We start from the raw sequence: 19556 nt of genomic DNA, 5'->3' as shown, positions 1-19556 counted from the left end.
TGCTTGTCCCCAGAGCAATTTGTGGGAAATAACCCACTGTCCCCCCTTGCTCCCCAGCCTGGCCATGCCAACTTCCATTGTGCTGACAATTGATTCCAGGTGGCTTTTCCTCCTTTTTTTTTTTTTTCCCAGCATATGAAAATGCCTGTACAAAATAAATCTTGGTGACTGGGATGGAGAAACCACCTCTCAGAGCTGTGCTGGCCAGCAGAGCCAAGAGCATTCCCAGGAGTGTTGAGGAGCAGGGCAGATTGATGGGAACCTTCCGAAATCCATTAGCTCCAAAACAAACTCTGGGAGATTGACAAGTCCTGCTCGGAACTGGGAAAGTCAGATGCTGGAAGCTGGAACTGGAGCACAATGGAAAGACAATTCCAGAAATCCCCCCCTGCCTAATCCTGGGGAGCAGACACAGGAATCCCCATCAGGGACACCCTGAGCTGGGAACAGTGACAAGTCATTTTAAAGGCAGTGTCACTCCATAACTCCCTGATCCTAAATGCAGGTGCTCGACCTGTGCTGATCCCAAAAACCTGAGGGACAAGGAGCACTTTGACCCAGCAATTCCTGGCTTGGGCTCTGCACGAGTGACTTTTAATTCCATTTGTGCTCTGGGGCTGGTCCTGAGATATTCCAAGGAATATCTGCAATGGTTTAAAGGCATTACAAGGTGCTGGAAGTTAAAATGGGAAATGTCTTAATTTTGGCTGGGGACCTTAAAAATACAAGGAAGGGCTTATGTGGGACTCAAGTGTGGAATGGGAAACCTGCTGCCTAAAAACGAGCCAAAAATGGGCTCAGCAGAGGTGGAATGGAATGGCTTTTACTGGGAAAAGATCCTTTCTTTGTCATTCCAGAAGGAAATGTCAATGCCACCATGGAAATATATACAGGAATTTATAGCAAGGAATTATTTGGCAAATTGTATCACCAATGGTCAGTGGTCAGGATAGTGGCTGCAAAATGCCATTGGAAAAAGGGATGGGAGAGGCACCTGTGTGGTGGGAAATGCTGAGACCCAACCTGTTCTGAAATAACAAGGAGAGTAAAGATTCTTCACTTCAGGGGCTGATGGGAGTCAGGAAGGGCAGGTTTTCTCCATGGAAAGGGTGGTCAGGCCTTGGAAGGGGCTGCCTGGGGAGGTTTGGAGTCCCCATCCCTGAAGGTTTCCGTGGAATGCCTGGATGTAACACTCAGTGCTCTGGGCTGGTGACAAAGTGGGGACCAGGCCCAGCCTGGACTGAATGACCTTGAAGGGCTTTCCCAACCTCAGTGATTTTGGGATCTGGGGATTTCACTTCCCTAAGCATGTTTAGAGTCCCTCTGTGTGGTTTCTCCTCCTACCCCGCCTCCTGTAGAAAGAGAGAACACATCCACAGGGATGGAGGAGCCTATGGAGAGCCCTAATCCCACTCCTGATGCTCCCAACCCAGTCTGGCTATGCAGCCAGGAATGGTGATTACCCTGAGCTGACATTTATCTGGAATTTTCTGGCTCATGAGCAGTAAATCAGTCATTGCCAGGAGCATGACCCATCCTGGGAGGAGAGCTGAGAGGGAATCTGCTGGGGACTGAGGGAGAAAGAGAAGAAAATGGTCAAATTCCACCCCTTTTTTGAAAGGGTAACAGCACCAGCTGGGACCTGGGGTCACCCCAACATGACTCCAGCAGCCCCTCCAGGCTCCCTGGGTCACAGGCGGTGGGAGCAGGAATCCCTTCCCATGCTGAGTCTTTACCAGCCCTTAATTAAAACCTGACAAGAAGATTAACACACAGAGGGCAGCTTTAATTAACTTAAAATCGAGTTCCATTTCCCGATTGGTCGCAGGGCACAGCCACCTGCAGGTCCCACTTCAAAACCAAACTGAAATAGGGAGGTGGGAAGGGGAGAGGGAGGATCCAAACCTCTCCAGAACCTCCTGCTGCTCTGCCCTGCCCCTGCTCATCCTCCTGTCTCCTGGATTCCTGGACAGGTATCTAGGTGCCAATGGCCACTGCTCCCTCTGGGCCCATTGCAGCAACTCTAAGATGACTGATTTTCAAACTGCATTTATTTGTTTGTGCTTAATTTATTGAAACTCTGTTCCTGAGGACTCACAAAACCAGTTCTGCCCTTTTTCCCATGGGAAAAGGCTCGGACAATGTCTAGGAGTCGGGTCCTGGATAGCTGGGGCTTAATGCTGGAAGGACATATCCGTCCATCCATCCATCCATCCATCCATCCATCCATCCATCCATCCATCCATCCATCCATCCATCCATCCATCCATCCATCCATCCATCCATCCATCTCATGCTGCTGTTCAGGGATGGAGGAAGGGAAGGCTTCCATCAAAACCATCCCTGTCCCACCCCTCCTGCCTGTTCCAGCAAACACCTGGAGCAGGATGCTGCTTCCCAGGAGAGGCACATGGAAAGGGGTGAGTCCACCTCTGACATAAAACAGGTGAAGAGAAGGCAGGGAGAGAAAAGCCATAGGAATTGGGAATACTGCCCTTCCCTCCTTGCTTCCACTGCTTTCATTTAACTGCCGTGGAATGATGGGTCCCAAATTTGGGAGGTGCCAGAAGCCAGGACCATCCCCTTTCAGAACTGCACCTTCAGCTGCCTCACCTCTGGATGATGGCAGGTACCAGATGAAAACACCTCTGAGTGCCCTTTAGCTCCAGGGTCCTGGTGTATGGGGCAGCGTGGTCACTGGGAATCCCTGCACATTTAGTGCAGAGGCACAGGGACACCTGGGACACAGGAACTGCCCAAAGCACCACTCTGAACCTCCAACCCTCCTGAGGGTCAGGAACAGCCTCCACGCACCAGCCCAGGGTTATTGTGAACTTTCTCCTCCCATTGTGTTTGTGTCGTGTCCCCCTGTGCCTTTTCCCTTTGATTTCCTGACAACCTTGGCAGGAACAATGCAGCCACTGAGTATTTTTTCCTCTGGATTTTTACAGTTGAGGAGGGACAGGGAATGAGGGTGCCCTGCTCCAGCTCCAGCTCCAGCTCCTGCTCCAGCTCCTGCTCCAGCTCCTGCTCCAGCTCCTGCTCCCAGCACACCTCTGAAGACTCACAGACTGCCAGGTTCATCCACAGGGTTCATCCAGGTCTGCTGATTCCAATGGGAAGTGCAAGGCTTATTTAGATTTCATCCATTTCTTTGGAGAATATTCCTTATGAGGTGAGGACGAAAACTCAGCTCCAGTGGGATAATCTCATCCATGCTGCAGAGCTCTCCAAAGACAGGCTCTGCTGGACAATCCCTTTGTCTCCCTGTCCCTTTGGGTTTTTGCTGCCTTTATATTTTGTGATGCTCTGAATTCAGCTGGATGTGATTTAATAACCTGCTGTAGTCCAATTTTCCAGGCAGAGGTTTGGTTGGGGAAGGAAGAGGAAATGTCCCCCCAGCATCCTTACAGGTGAGGAGAGCTGGACATCAGGAGCTGGATTGGTTGAGCCTTGTGAGTCCCTTCCACCTCAGGATATTCTATGATAAAAGAGATGGGCCTGGATGAAGGAGCAGGGGGAGGGAAGGAGCTTCCCATGAGGCAGCTGATTCCTCTACCCCCTCCATGAGGCAGCTCCTCCATCCCCTCCAGAGCAGGGACTTGAGGGAACAGTGGCACCGATCCCAAACCTCCCTTCCCAGCTGTTTTCCTTCCTGGCAGGCAGCAAGGGGAAGTCAGGCAGCACCAGCCATCCTCCCCTTGACCTCCCTGCTGAAATTCCCAGCAGAGGAGGAAAACTCCCCATCCAATGCTGTGTTTTGGGGCATAACCAGCCCCTTTTCCCTCCTCCTCCACTTGAGCACTCACTGGCACAAGGCCCTGTCACCCCTACCCTATGCCCTAAATCCTTTCATCATCTTTGGGAACCTCCCATCCCCAGCCCAGTGCCACAAGGAGCGGAAGGGCGGGAGGCCATGGGAGATGGACAAGCATTTAAAATGTTTAATGGACAGAAACAGCCCATCCCGGGTAGGGGTCCCAACCTCTTGGAATATTTCAGAGGGAAAAGAGAGCCAGCCCCTCCTCCCCCACCTTGTTCCAATCTGGTGTAGGGTTTAAAGGAGGCTCCCCATAGCGAGGAGCTTCAAAGCCTCTGCAGCCCCTCCCTCTGAGTGTCCTCCTGCTTCAGTTCCACCCTCCGCATTTCAGGGCCTTTCATCCTTCCTCTTCTTCGTCCTCATCATTAGGAGGTCCCTTCCCCCCTCCCGCCCACTCCCACCCTTGCTGGAGACTGCCTTTGGTCAGGAGCCCAATGGGAACCAGCTGTCAGGCGGAGCTGGGATATCCTGGAGAAAACAGCTTGGAAATGCCTCCCCCCTGCTTCCCCCTCCATGGCAAAGACAAAACTCCCGCTGCAGAATGGCCCTGCAGATGGAAAAGGCATCCTGCAGGCCACCCTGCCCCTGACCTGCGTGGGTCCCCCGCTGGCAGGGTACCAGGAGCTCCTGACTCCCTTTGGAATCACCAGCCCATCCTGTTTGTCCTCCTGCTGCCAGCAGGACCCTCCTGACCCCGCAGCAGGAGCTTAGAGCCCTTGCGCCGGAGCATTCCGTGTTAATCCTCCTTTCTGGACTCCTTGCACCTCACTCCAGCATTGTTCCTCTGAGATGTTCCTGCCCTTGCCGGCCTGGGGGTGGTTGTTGTTTAAACAGCAGCAACCACACAAGCTGCTGCCTGTCCTGCCTTTCCAGGGTGGTCTGTAATTGCTTCCTGTCCTCTCCAGCAACTGCCTTCATTTGTTTGAGTCTCTGCCTAATCTCAGGACTGGGGGAGTTGGGAAGGAGAGAACCTTGGTCCAGGCTTAGGGGTGTTTCCCTGAGCTGGGATGAGCTGAACAAGTTTCAGAGCTCCTGGTAAAGTCATGGTCCCCAGCCAGGAGAAAAGGCTGAACTTAAAATAACCTGGGCAAGCCAAAGCCTGGCCTCAGCAAAGCTGGAGCCCTGGTTTAGGATCCCCAGTGACAGCACGGGCTCTGTGGTCCTTGGATATGGTGGCTGGAGCCCAGGTGCCTCCTGGTAGGTGCAGGAGTGGAAAAAGGAATGGGGAAATGGGGGAGAAATGAAATGTTATTCCTCAGACTTCAGAGTTGCTCTGCTCTGGGTTGTGTTATGGCCTGGGCTGTGCTTGGTGTGGATTTTGTCCAAGGCAGTTCGCATACATCCCGCTGATTTCCCAGAGTGCTGATTCCCTGTCTCTGCCCTGGCCTCTGAGCTCCCATTATCCTGGAGCAGAAAAAGGGATGCTGGGAGCCAGCGCTGAGCAAAGCTGAGCTGTTCAACAGGCTCCAGACCAAACACTCTAACTTTGTGCTTTCCCCCTCGCTCCAAAAAGGCGAACTTTGGCTTTTTGTTGAAATGGGACATTCTGTGGATAATGGCCACTTCCAACAGCAGCTTCCTCATGACTAAACTAAAGCTTTTAAAGGAAAATGCTCCAGAGGGTGTTTTCAGAAACAAGAAACATCTTCCAGCACTAACCTGCATGGTTTATCTGGAGAAGGAATCTGGATGGGCTTTTTAATGGGGTCAGTTTTGTGACTGAGGCAAGACAAGAGGGGTGAGTGGAACAAGGTGCAGAAATAACCTGCCTTCCAACCCACATCCAACATGGCATGCCCCCAGGCTGTGCCACCTCCCCCTTCACTCCAGATGTGCCTCTCAGCTGGATCTCAGTGTCACATGGCACCAATCTGTGACAAGTGTCCTGGTTGTCCAAAGGGTCACCGCTCTGTGCTGGGGGACCCCCAGGACAGACAGCCTGGAGTTAAAGCAGCCATGAAACCAAAGACAGAACAGACCAATTCCCACCCTGAACTCCTGTAAATACCTCCCTGAATGGCTTTTCAAGCTGTTCCTGGTTCAGGAGCCTCTCACACACACATTGCACATCTCTGTGCCTGCTCTGAATGCGCAGGACGTGGCACAGCACGGATTGGGAATCTCTCAGCCTCCTGGCTCATGGGGACTGCCCAAACAGGATGTGTTGGTTTCTGTTTTCTCTGTGCCTGCATATCCTTTAGATGAATGTATGGACACTCCAAGAGGGGATGGCTGTTTAAAGCCCCTGGCTGCACACAGAGACCCTGGCAGGTGCTCTTCCAAATGCTTCCAGGACATCCCACCGGTGCTGTGACAAACACAAACACATCCTGTGGGTGCAACTGCCTTGGGGATGCATTGGGGTGGCCTTTCCCATGCCAGAGCCAAGAACAATTCCCTGGGCCAGACTGGCTGGGCTTGCAGGGCTGGATCCAGCTCTGAGGCACCTTTTTACCCCTTCTGAGGTACCCAGGGTGCTCATTCTGCTGCAGCATCTACAGCACAGCCTGAATCCCTCCTCTGCTTCCAGCTTTAGGATCCAACAGCTTAAGCCCTGCAGGCTCTCTCCCCTTTCCTGCCATCCTCATGCTTCCAGCAGCTCAGGCCCCCTCCTGCAGAGCTCCAGGTCTGTCCCTTCACAGGGAACACTGACCAGCAAGGATGGCACAGGCTCCACATGGGCTGTTCCCAATGATGCACAACCGAGAAACAAAGCAGGAGCCTCTGCTGGGCGTCCCCACCATGAGACGTGTTTCCAGCTCCATCCCAGCTCTGCTTCTGCTCAGTTTCCTGCTTTCTGGCACCAGGTAGCACCAACATCCCTTCCCTTTCCTCTTATCTGCACCCTCGCTCCTTTCCTGATTGCACTCAGCCTTTAACAGAGCTCTGCTCTCTTTCCTGGCCTTTCCTGCTTCCCTCACAATCCTGGCTGTCCAGAGCTGTCTGTTCCCAGAGAGACAACTCTGTCCTGGGATGTGCAAAGCAGGGAGGAGCTGGGTTTGGGGGAGAGCTCTCCAGCAGTGGAGTGCAGCTGGGCAGCCAGGGACAATAGGAATGACCATGGGAATTCCTGCTGTCCTTGTCTGGATCACCTGGGTGTGACCTCAGCTCCCTGTCCCAGGTGGAGCCCAGCACTCAGTGCCAGCCTTTCCCCAGATGTCCCCATCTGCTGTGGCACGACCAGGACAATGCCCCTCAGGGACAAAGGAAGGGGAAGCTGCAGCCCTGGACTGAGAGAAAAGGACAGAACATTCCTGACAGACAAGGGCCACGTTGCCTTTCTTCTCACTGTGGTTCTCTGCCTGCCAGGAATGCCGAGAGCTGGCTTGGAGCATTGTCCCAAGGGGCTCCAGCCCTGCCAAGCCTTTGACGTTGGTGGTCAAGGAATTAACATGGACTTTCTGAACCAACAAAGTGCCAGAATCTGATGGGTACCAGAAAGAGATGGGGGAGAGAAATACAATCCTAGTTCTGATTACCTGGCTTCTAACCCATGGCAATAAACCCAAATTTGGGAAGCAATTAGAAGGCAAGAAGAAGAGCAAGAAGGAAAAGGGGGAATGAAAGAGTCGCCTGGCGGTCTCAAGGCAGCCTTTCAAGGATCAGCATCTGGATGAAAGCCAACATATCAGCTCTAATCTTTGGCTTTTTGTTGGACTTAACAAGGACTTTAAAATGAATCCAGTCGCAACTGACAGCCCCCATATGGATCCTGGTTTGAAATCTTCTTTCCAGTTTGGAATCAAATAGGCTGGGACCACAGAGAGCTGGACAGGAGATTTCAAAGGGAAAACCAAAGGCAGGAGCACAGATGCAGCCTCCTACCCGTGCATGGCGCCCACTCCCAGCCAGGGCTGGCCATGAGGACGCTGGGCTCCGTGTCAGCACAGAGTGACCCCACACAAGTGGCTTTGTGGCTCCACAGAGGGGCTGTCTGTGACCATGACAATACAACAGGGACATTTCCCTCTATGCCACTCAGCTTCCCAGCCTCCCAGACTTGCTGTGACTTCAATTCCATCTGCATCTGGAGATTGCCTTCGTTTGCTGCCTTTCCTTTCAAACCTGGAGAAAATAAGTGTACAGCTATTTGCCTTCACATCTAAAAAACAATTAAAACCCCATCCTCGCCTGCTGGTGCTCTGAGGTTGGCGTATCTCATCTCCCTAAGCTGCACCAGGATGCGAGAACAAAGGCATCTGACCTGTAGCCATGGCAACCCTCAAATTCTACACCTTTGCCTTTTGTACCAAGTTGCCCCTCCCTGCTCTGTGCACACACACGTCTGTGCACACTCCTGTTTCCTACACACTCACACCTGTGTGTGTAACTCACATCAGAGAAAGGTGTAAAAATGCTGCTCCTCATTCTGTCAAGTGCTCCTGCCTTTTTCTCACACGCCAAGTGAATTCCCACTCCTCCCTCGGTGGCATTTGCCTCTCAGGTGCTGGCAGGGTTAACTAAAAATCCACTGCTGGCCACAAGGTTGCACTTGGTTCAAGGGAGAAAAGCAAGTGTTGAGAGCTGAGGGAAGCAGGAGGGCAGTGAGGGATTATTGGATAACACTTGGCATGCCAGGGCTGGGACAGCTGCCCTCTGCCTTTTCCTGGCCACTGCCACGATCCAAAGGGGCAGACACATCCTGAATCCATCCATCAGCACCAGGGGTGAGGCATCCTGTCCCTGAGAGAAGGAGCACCAACAAACCCCCCAAGAGGTGACTGTGATTGTTCCAAAGGGAAGTGCTGGCACTGCTGGGTCATGTTTTTAGCACCTGGCTCCTGCTGGGTCATGTTTTTAGCACTTGGCTCCTGCTGTCATCACACCTGGAGCAACTCCTGTTTGCACAGGGCTTGTCCTGTGCCAGCCACGAGCACAGCTGTGGATTTGCCCTCCTTCTGAGGGACAGCTCCCATCTCTGCTCTCTGTGACCAGGAACAGGACCCAGGGAACACCTGGAGGCTTAAATCCACTTCTCCCTGTATCCACCACCACCATGGATCCCTGGGAAAAAGAGAAGGACTTTGGAAAAGGAGCAGCTAAGCTCTGCTCCAGGCAGTGCCCAGACCTCCCTGGGATCAGGCTGGCACTCAGTACCACCCTTGGGCAGAGAGGGCACAGCCAAAGCTCTCCCCTCCCTCCTTTTAAACACTTCCAGTCGTGAGTGTGGCAATAAAAGCTGGGCTGAGCTGTGGGTACAGACAGGGATGTGTGCAGCCCAGCCCCTCCACAGACATGGAAGGGCTGCTGCTCATTCCCTGCAGCAGGAGGCCCCTGGGCACGGGAGAGGCTCCAGCTCATTGATGTCAGCACAAAGGCTCCCCTGCATTCAATGGGCTTGCACTGGGACTGTCATTCCCTGGGAGAAGCCAAGTACTGGGAAACCAAGGCAGGACCTAATGCTGGATAGACTTGGTGCTCTGCAGTGCAGAGCCATGGCTATGGAGACTGCATTTCCCAGCATTCCCACTCCATCCTGGCCAGTGCCCAGAACCTGGAATGCTTGATCCATCCCTGGAGAGAGCTGATCCTTGATGTTCTTCCATCTCACCAGGAATATCTGAAATCCTCAGCAGCTCATTTACTGCTCATTGCCAGGCTAAGATTTCCCCAGGCTGGCCAAACTCCCAGGGCAAAGGTGGAGTGGCTGGGAAGCAGGATGGCTGTTTCTGACAACCTCCACCTTCCCTGTGCCTCAGTTTCCCGGTTAGAGAAGGACATCCCTCCAGGAAGATGGGATTTCCCATTTCTGCACTGAAAAGACACCCTGGTCTGCTGGGAGTGTGCTTGTCCATGAGGGGGGGGCATCCAACCCAAATGAGTCTGGGATTGTGGATCTCTATGGAAAGCTGCCATTAGGATGTTACTGGGACTCCCACAGCTTGTGGTGTGGATTTACTGGAGGCACAGGGTCATGGCAGAGGGTCCTGGATAGGCAGACACAGCTCCCAAGCCAAACTCCAGGGACTGCCTCACCCTCTGGCATGATCCTGCTCCAATCCCCACAGGTATTCCTGTTGGATTCTCATGCCTTCCTAGGAAGCTTTTCCCTCTGTGGCCAAGCACAGAATCCAAGCCCTCTGCGTGAGTTCAGACTGAATAGGTGCCTGCATTCCCTGGGAAGACTCCCCACTCCTCATCCACCCAGGAATGGCTGAGGACAATTCCACCTCCCAGGCTCTCCTTACTTGCACCCCCAGGGCGCCAGCTCAAGGCACCCCTGAACTTTCCTTCAGGATTTTATATCTCAGAAGATGCTTGGGGGATTTGTGCCTGCAGTTCAAATTCCTTGGCCTCCGGAATCAAAGCTTCCAAGCTGTTTGACACATGGGATGAAAGGGGAAGTCGGGAACACAAAATAAAAGGCCCAGCACACCCCAGTTGCTCTCCTCAGCTGAGAAGCTTTGGACACGCCAGGAGAACAGAGGAGCTGTCTTCTCCCTGCCCTCTGCTCCATGACCCGGATTCCTCCACCCCTCCAGCCTCCTCCTCTCCATAGGGAGCAGGTCCGGAGCGAGGAGCATTCCAAGCACCCTGCTGGTGCCATGTTTATCCAGCGTGTCCTCCTCACTGAGCTGCTCCAAAGCAGTGCCAGAATGAGAAAAAAAAAAAAAAAGAAAGAAAGAGGGGAAAACAAAGAGAGGGAAGAAATTAACAGCTCGGGCTTTTTGGCCAGAAAACAGCATTTCTTGTTTGTTTTTCTAGCAAAAAAAGAGGAATCCTGCCAGAGATCTGAGTTTTCATAGTTAAAGGTGTATCTTGATCTAAAGACACGGAACTGGGTATTTGGTTTATTCCCTTTTCTGCAAGGCCTGATGTTTTTGGTGGGAATAATGCTTTCTTTATCACTGCTCTGGGTCAGAGGAGGAGCAGGATCCATAGGCTTGAGTTCCAAAATCCAGGAGCAAACAATAGAGATGCTCATTTATGGACCCTGGAGTTCTGCTGTGAGGCCTGAGCTTGGCTCCCTTTGGCTGTTGCCTTCCTTTGATACCCCAGTCCCCAGAGGATGCAGGAAGTTGCTGCTCCCAGTGCTCCAAAGGCATCTCCAAAGGCATCTCCAAAGGCAGCAGCAGGCACAGTGAGAGCTGTCTCCTCAGACACTTCAACAATCTGGGATAGCACAAGGATTGCTGGAGCCCTTCTGGGTGTGAAACAGACACGGCTTTCCAGGAAGCACAGGAAAACTGCTGCTGTGCCAGCAAACCCATGGACAACATCCACGGCTCCCAGTGTTCACCATTGTTAGGGACTCAGAAGGATTTTTCCCTAAAGAAAACCCCTCAGACCACCATTATTTCCATTATCAGCCTCTTATGGTTCCCTCATTTAGGACCCAAACCACTCCAGACACAAGAGATGGAGGTGCCACTTTTTGCTGTATCTATGGGAGTTTAGAGCTTCTGAGCAACTCTCCAAGCCAAATTCCCACACCACGTTGCCAAAAATACTTTGGAGTGTGTCTCACTGATGTGAACATTTCTCTGGATTGTTTCCTCCCAACATCTCAATTTTTTGTTGCCAAATGAGGAAGGAACAGAGTCCAGAGACCCTCATTTCCTCCCCGGGGTTGGAGAGGGGCCACTCTCCAGGAAACACAGCTCGGGTTTATCCATGGAGCAGGAGGAGGATCATCCACACCCTAAGAACATTCACCATGGCTGAGACCAAGGAAAGCTGCTCCTGAAGTACCATGGGGTAGATGCCAGGGAACACCTGGAGCTGTGTGAGGGCAGGTTCAGGTTGGATTTTAGGAAAAGATTCTTTCCCCAGAGGGTGTTTGGCACTAACCAGTCTCCCCAGGGAATGGCCACAGCCCCAGCGCTGCCAGAGCTCCAGGCATTTGGACAATGCTCCCAGGGATGCACAGGGTGGGATTGTTGGGGTGTCTATGCAGGGCCAGCAGTTGGACTGGATGATCCTGGTGGGTGCCTTGCAGCTCAGGAGATTCCATGGCTCTGTGACCCCATGAGCCCTGCTGGGGTGGTCCCAGAGAGCGTCACAGTCCGAAGGCCAGCGCCGTGTGTCCGTCCCTCCCTCGCCGTTCCCAGGCAGTGAACCAGACCGTTGTCCCAGTGATTTACCCTGGGATCATCTGTTCCCTGCTTTCTTTCTCTCCCGGTTCTCAGTCAGGCACGACAAGGGTTAATTAATTGCAGGGTGTGGAGAAGCAGGGCAGGAGGGAGTACTCAGCTCCTGGCACCCTGTGAGGCACAGGAACCACTCCTGACTCCCGGGATGATCCCTGCTGGAAGTGCAGGTCAGGGCTGTGCTTTCCCTGCAGATCAGGGGGTGTGAATCCAAGTGCCAAGCTGGATTATGTTGTTAAGCAAAGGGCTAGGAGTGCCTGAGAGAGCCAGCCAAGGAGTGGGAAGATGTGAGGGAAGCTTCTCCCAGCTGTCCCCAGTCCTGCATTCCTGTCCCTTGACACACCCTCCCCACATCTGATCCTCAGCATCCTCTAAGTTCTGTTCACCTTTCCTTGGGTCAGAGCAGCCCCTCCCCATTTTCTGGCTTGGCTGTGTCCCTGGAATGTGTTACTGTGTCTCCTGCCATCCTGCAGCCCCTTCCCAGTCTGCCCACTGGAGCTTTTACTGGGACAGTGTGAGGGACAAGCAGGAAAACAAAGCTCCTGTCCAATGTCACCCACTTTTCCACCCAATTTCACACAGGATTTTTCCCATTCCCTGTGTGTTAAAGTACTTTTTTCCAGAAAATTTCTGGGTCCATTAATTCCAGAGGCAGGATACCAACCAGTGGGATGAACAACTTCACCCCTGGAGGCTCCATTTGGATTCGCTTTGCCTTGGCAGAGGAAGGCCAACCTCATCTGCCCCCTATTACCCACACCAGAACCATGTGTGAGCTTTTCTTCACTTTAGAGGAGCCAAACATCTTGGAAAGGGATTTGGAGTTTTATTCATTCACAGTATTCTCCCTTCATAATTATCCATGGAATTGCACCACACTTAAATGCCTTAAATTGATGTTTAATTTCTCTTCCAATGGACCTGTAGCACATCTCTGAAACACAAATCCCTTCTGCTCCTGAAGATGAAGTTTGGCTGGCCAGTGCCTCCCTTCATCCTCTTGGATCTGAAGTTTTCTTGTTGCTGCTGAACCCACCACAATTCCCTGGGAGGGAACTGCTGCTTCCCCTTTGTCCTTGCCAGTGTTTGGGGCTGGGAACAAACCTCCTGTTTATTGTAAGCACAATATCCTGGAATGTAAGGGGAATGTGGATGTCTGAGCAAGATCACAGCTCTGTCCTGCAGTATCCTGGCATCAGAAGCATTCCCAGGACCGCTGGGCAATGACAGGAGCAACAGGAGTACTGCTGCTCCTTCTCCCCCACGGAAGGCACCTCCAAAAAAATGTAATTTATCCAGGCTGAGCATTCCTCTGGAAATGGGGCTGTTTAGGTGGCAGCAGTCAGTCCCTAGGTTCAGGTGTCACTCCAGCTTCTAGAATGTGCCAAGGAATGGGCTGCATCCAGCCCTCATCAGCCCTGGTGCCTGTACAAGGTCCTGCACTTCCTTGGATGTATTACCCTGCTCCACATCCTCCCTTCTCACAAGGACATTGAGGGCCAAGAGACACAGAGCACCCCAGATCATCCTCTTTGGCAGTGAGAGATGGCAATAGGTGACAATGATTGGGTTGCTGTAGTTAAAAAAATATATTTGTTCTCCTTCCCTGGCCAGGATTGTGAGGGAAAGCAGGAAGGTCCAGAAAATCAGCTGAGAAAAACCCGTTAACAGCAAGATTTGCCAAATAAGTGAGCGCATCCAGTGGCCTGGAAAATGAGCCGGCGAGTGATGGAAGAGCCCTTTCCCAGTTCTGCACACTCAAGGAAACATTTAATACATCTGGAAGGAAAAATCTGCCTTGGCTCCTGCTGCCGGCGTAAATATTTGTGTTCACAAGTGTTGGCAAATATTTGAGCCATCGATGTTGTTTAACCAAGAGCTTTGTCTCTCAGAGTCCCTCTCCCTGCTCAGGCTCCCTTGGAATCACATCAGGCAGTGGAATCCTCCTGGTGTTTATGAAGGATGGGATCAGATCCTTTCCCTTTGTGAATTAAAGACCAGGCAGGAGCTTATGGAGGTGACCAACAAAGGGTGTCGGAAGTGCTGACAAAGGTCATGCCCCACATCCGATTGCTCTTGGCACGGATTCCTTGGGGACATGGGGAATTGAGCCTGAATTTGCAGGCACAGAGCCATGCTGGAGGTTTTTCTTGCCTCTACAGCAATTCCTAAGCTTTTATTTGCCATATTCCATGGAAAGGGACAGAGAAAAGACAATTTGTTTCCTGCCATGGCCGTGGTTGTTCAGGTCAGATGTGGTCAGACTTGGTGTCCCTCTGCAAAAAATTCCCTGACAAGAGTTTGATGCCTCGACAGCTTCTGAGGGAAGAGAAGCAAAGTGCAAGGACAGCAGGAGTTGGTAGCCTGGGAATGGAGAACAGGGGCCTTGGCCTCTGGAGCAGGACTGTGACCACAGCTTGGATCTCCCCAGCTCTGGGCATGGAATTGGATGTGTCCCCTGCTTGGTTTTCATCTTCCTTTAAGGACAAGTTGTGGACTTCCTATTCCTGGAAATGTCCAAGGCCAGGTTGCACCAGGCTTGGAGAAACATGGGATAGTGGAAGGTGACCCTGCCCACGGCGGGGGGTGGGACTGGATGGGATTTAAGGTCTCTTCCAACCCAAACCATTCTGGAAATCCCTGATTATGCTCCATAAACACTCCTTGCTAACTCATACATGGACCTTGCTGACATTGCCCTGAAGCTGATGGAGAGAATTCCCAGCTGTAATCCCAGCTCAGCGGTTGATGGCAACGTCTAAATCCATGACAGCTGTTTCTGCAGTGACTTTGTGACTTGGCTCTGGGACCTGTCCCCCCTGTGCCCACTGTCAGTGACAGCATCACTGAGAAATTGTCCTGCTGACAAACAATTAGCAAGAAAGTCCTAAAAATTGCCAGAGCAGTTTCTTGAGGAGCTTGAGGGGTGCCTTAAAATGCCTTCAAAGCCTTTTGTGCTTCAGCCTGGGTCTCTGTGGAGAACACACTAAAGATGTTGAAGTGGAAAAAAGAATTACAAGCATATCCTGACAGAGCCAAACAAAATTTGCCATTTCAGACAGATGAGAGCCACCACAGGGGAATCCCAGAGGAATTAGTGTGGAGAGAACAGGCCTGAAACTACCTCAGCCTCACCCACCCTGGTGAGGACCACAGCAAGGGTGACTTTAAAGGACCAGGGTGACTTTAAAGGACGAGGACTACACCTGGATTTTTCAGGAGTAAACATAGAAAGCAACACAGGAGACCACTCCAGGCTCTTCCAGCTGTTTCTTCAGTGGAAGATGTTCCAGCAATACGCCCCCACCTGCACTTCTGGGTGCTCACCTGACCCAGAGCTGTGCCAGGTAAGGCAGCAGGGCCAGCACAGGAGCTGCTGTCCCCTTCCCTGGCCGGCAGCTCCCTCCCAGTGGCTGCCTTGACCTCTGAATAAACAAACCTCGGCAAAGGCCTTTTCTAGCCCAGCCAAGTCCAAACACAGCCCGCATTCCTCTGATTGTAAACCCTGAGTGCAGGACACACTCCTGGGAATGAGCTCCCTGTGTTTTCCCCTTGATTCCAGCCTCTTGGGAAGATTAAACAGTGTCATCAGCAGGTTAATGCCCAGTGACCTCGGCTCCAAACATTATTGCCTTGCAAATAACACTGACATTTCCATATTGCTGCCTTGCCCAAGGGTACAGCAGCCACGTTCCAGGTGCTGCACTGGCCGTGCTGGAACAGAGGAGTGCAGGGATGGGAAAGGGCTGGGAAGCAGCCCTAGGGGCTGGGAGAAGGAGAGGAGCTCCCTAAGGGAGATAAAATCCATCCTCCAGGGAACAGATGTCTCCCTTACCTCCTGCTCAGGCTCCTGCTCCCTGGGCAACCTGTTCCACAGCCTGACCACTCTTCCAGTGAAAACATTTTTCCTTAAATCCAATCTGAAGCTCTCCTGTATGACTTGAGGCTGTTTTCCTTTCTCACTTGGGACACAGCAGAAGCAATTGACCCCACCTTGCTACAATCGCCTTCCAGGTGACAAGCTCTGAGGTCCCCCTGAGACTGTGAGGTCCCCCCAGAGCTCCAGCCCAGGCTGGGACCCCAGAACCAGGTGAGTTTGCCTTGTTGTAGGTGCGGGGTCACAGAGAAGGAGCCTTCCCATGAGCATCCCAAGCACAGCGAGGTTTCTGCAGGAGACAAAGGAGAGCTGGAGCTGTCTGGGAGGAGGCTCTGCATCCAGGAAACTCCTCCTGTAGGAGATGAGGGAGACCTGGCCACCCACAGCCCTGGCTTGCCAGGAATCCAGGCTTCCATCTGGCCAAAGCTGTGCCAGAAGTGTCGCTGCCATCGCCAGCAGGTCACCACTCCTTTCCTTGCATCTCCCTCCTCCTCTGCTCGCCCTGGAACCAGCTGACTTTTTTCACAACCAGGAAACAATCAAACAACCTCTTGAGCTGCTCCTCCTCCTGCCAGCACGGCCATCTCCCCAGCAAAGGATGCTGTGAGTATTCCCAAGGCCTGAGGCTGTTCCGTGCTGTTATTCCAGCCTCCCGGTGGGGAAAACCCTCCGGGCTGCAAATACCTGTGTTTCGTTAAGTAAATAATCACACCCGATAAAACATCCAGGCTGCCGGGATGGAGGAGGGGGGAGCAGGAATGCAGGCGTGGGGATGAGGTGCTGGCAGTCCCAGTATGCTCCAGTAGGTAACTGGGAATGCTGGCACCACTGCAGAGGAATTAATGAAAAGCTTTTAGGGAGGTCTGTGGGGGGAGTGTTCCATTTGTTCAGAAAGAACAGAACTGGGCTGGATGCATTTCCCAGAACTGGGAAATGCATCCAGCACAACTCACCCAGCCTCCTTGGGAAAGGTTTGGAAACTGCCCGGCTGTTTCAGGCTCCCTGGGGGCTGAGGAAGAGGAAGGTGGGTGATCCCAGCAGAAGTAAAGCTGTTCCTAAAGCTCTTGGGGACTTTCTGTGCCCCTCTGGGTGCTGGCACCTTCAGAAATGCTGTGAAGGGAACTCAGCCCTTGTGGGACTCCACTCTGCCCCTTTTCCAGGGCCACTGAGGAAGTTCCTGCTGGAGCCAGGCTGTGATCCTGAGTGTCCTGGCTTGCTGCCTGCTCCAACCATGAGCCCCTGGTGCTGCTGCCTTCCTGCAAAGTCCTCTCCAGCTTTTTATGGCTCACCTGTTTGGGAGACTTCACACATTCAGAACCGAGGCTTTAAAACCTGTGGAGAAAAGGGAGGAAGGGAAAAGGGGAAAGAGGAGTTCAGCCAGGAGTGAAACACTCAGGAGGTGTTGGAGCCTTGGGCTGGGCCTCATCAAGGTTATCCAGGTCCATCCCAGACTATGGAAAGGCAGCTGGGGGCTTTGCCCTTGCCAGGATCATGGGGAGGGAGGTGTGGGGTGACCTGTGGGACTCTGGGGAAGGCCAGGAGGAGCGGGGTGGGATCAGGAAAGGCTCGTGCCAGGCGCAGGTGGGCCTGATGGACAGCTTAGAGCTGTGCCTTGGATTGTGAGCTGGAGGTGCAAGCAGGGCTGAGAGGCTCCTGGAGTCATTTCTCAGTCATTTATTCATCTGTAATTGCCTGTCTGCCTGTCTCAGAGCTAATGACTGGCTGGGAAGATTTGCAGTTGGGTTTGCAGGAGGTAATTACATCCCAATCTCGCTGGATGACTGTGCCTCCAATGAAGATAAACTCCTTGGAGTGGGGCTGCACATGGCAGGGATCAGTTGTATTCCAGAGCCCAGGCATGGCAGGGCAGATAAGGAATGTTTGCACTGCTCCTTCTTTATCTGCTGACCTATTAAAAGCTTTTCTGTCTGAAGGAAGTGAGGAGCCACCAAGGGGGTTAATCCCACAGCTCCTCACTCCTGATGGATGAGATTCCAGCCTCCTGGTGAGACTTGATCACTGGCTTGGGGTTCTGTGGGTGCTCCTGCTCCTTTTTTAGGCAGGCCTGGGTGGGTTTTTGAGCTGCCCCAAGATGAGCTCTAAGTCAGACCCTAGCAAAAGAAGTAAAAGGGAGAATCCAGCTGATGCTTGGGAATAAAATCTTGTCCTGGGGGTCAGGGAAGGGGCAGGGAAGGAGCTACAGCAGCAGGACATGGGTGGGTTCAAGGCTGATGTTTGGATAAACCCCCTTTCCTGTTCAGGAGCCCTTTGCTTATTCCAGCACTGCACAAGAAGTTTCTCTCTGTCCCCATCCCCACAGTAAAGCATCACTCGAGTGCATCATTTGTCACCAGCTTTGTCACCTGAGGACACTTCTGGAACATTGGAGGGCCTCGTGCAGTCCCAGCCCTGCTGTGGGTGCCGGCTGTGCCGTGGGGACACCCCAGGGGACAGGAGGAGGAACCTTCACTCTCCTCAGGCCTCTGCTGGTGTGTGACTTTAAAGCCCCAGCCCCGCTTGGAGCACGAGCCAAAGCTCTGAGCTCATCCCTGTCCCAGGGAGCTGCTAAACCCCCTCAAATCTTTCTTGTTCAGCAGCACTTCATATAAATCCCGTAATGTGCGGATCACTGCGCCTGCCAGCGGCTCTGGGGCGGGGGGGATGCTGGGGGGATGCTGGGGGGATTATTGCAGTCCCTGCTCCATTCCCAGGGGATCCCGGGAAGCCACGGGCTGCCAGCAAATGTCTGCAGGATGGAGGCACGCCGCACCCCCGGGAATCAGCTGGCAAATGGGATGCACTGGGGATGGATTAACAACCCATTAGGGCAGAGAATCAGGGCTGCCTTACTCAAATCCCCCCTGGAATGCTGGGATTCCTGCCTTCCATCCCAGGGCTCTGTACAGGGATCAGCATCGCCTCGCCCCGGAACATCAGCGAGGGCTCAGGGCACTGCACAGCCCTTCCCAAAGGAGGGCAGGGGTCTCCTGGGATGAACCCAACAGGTCTGCTCCTGCTGCAGGTGCTGGGTGTGGATGTGGCCAAAGGAACACTTGGGAACGCTCAGGAACACTCAGGAATGACTCAAACCTGCTGCTGGAGGAGCTGTAGCCATGCACGGAGAGCCTCTGGGCACAATGTCCTGCCTGCTTTTCCCCTTCTCCCAAGAAATCGCTGCCCAAGAGGCTTCCAGGAGCAGCATGACCGCAATTCCCCCCTTCCTGCCGTGTCAGGGAGTTCACCCTGGTGACCAAGGAATGACTTTTAATCTGATTTTTCTCTCTCCAGAACTAATAATCTGGAACTGTTGACAAAACCAGGCATTTTGTCCCTGAGGGCCCCTGGACCCTTGCTGGGATCATGACCTGGTTGTTGGAGGTGACTGAGGAATGCACATTCTGAAATGGGATATTGGAATCATCAGTGGAATCCTTCTTCCCACCAAGAAAAATAAAAAAATCTGGAAGTTTATGCTCAAAGTGAGAGATTTCTGGCTGCAGAGGTCACCTTTGCCATGGGATTCTGGACTTAAATTTGGGACAGTCACATTCCATTCCCCTCAGTCCCTGGGTTTGCACAGCTCAGGTCCCAAATCCTTTAGGAATTTCATGTGGAGAGTTTTGCAATGGGAAGAATTCTCTGTTGCCACCTACTTGAATGCAGATTGGCAGCACTTTGAATCCAGTTCAGAATTCCAGGAATGGGTTGTGTTGGGATGGAAAAGAGCAGGAGGAAAAGGCAAAGTGCTGCTGTGATGGAATACTCAAAT

This window comes from Serinus canaria, chromosome 4A (genome assembly GCF_022539315.1).
Source record: "Serinus canaria isolate serCan28SL12 chromosome 4A, serCan2020, whole genome shotgun sequence".
Lineage (NCBI taxonomy): Eukaryota > Metazoa > Chordata > Aves > Passeriformes > Fringillidae > Serinus > Serinus canaria.
This window is presented reverse-complemented; position numbering follows the sequence as displayed.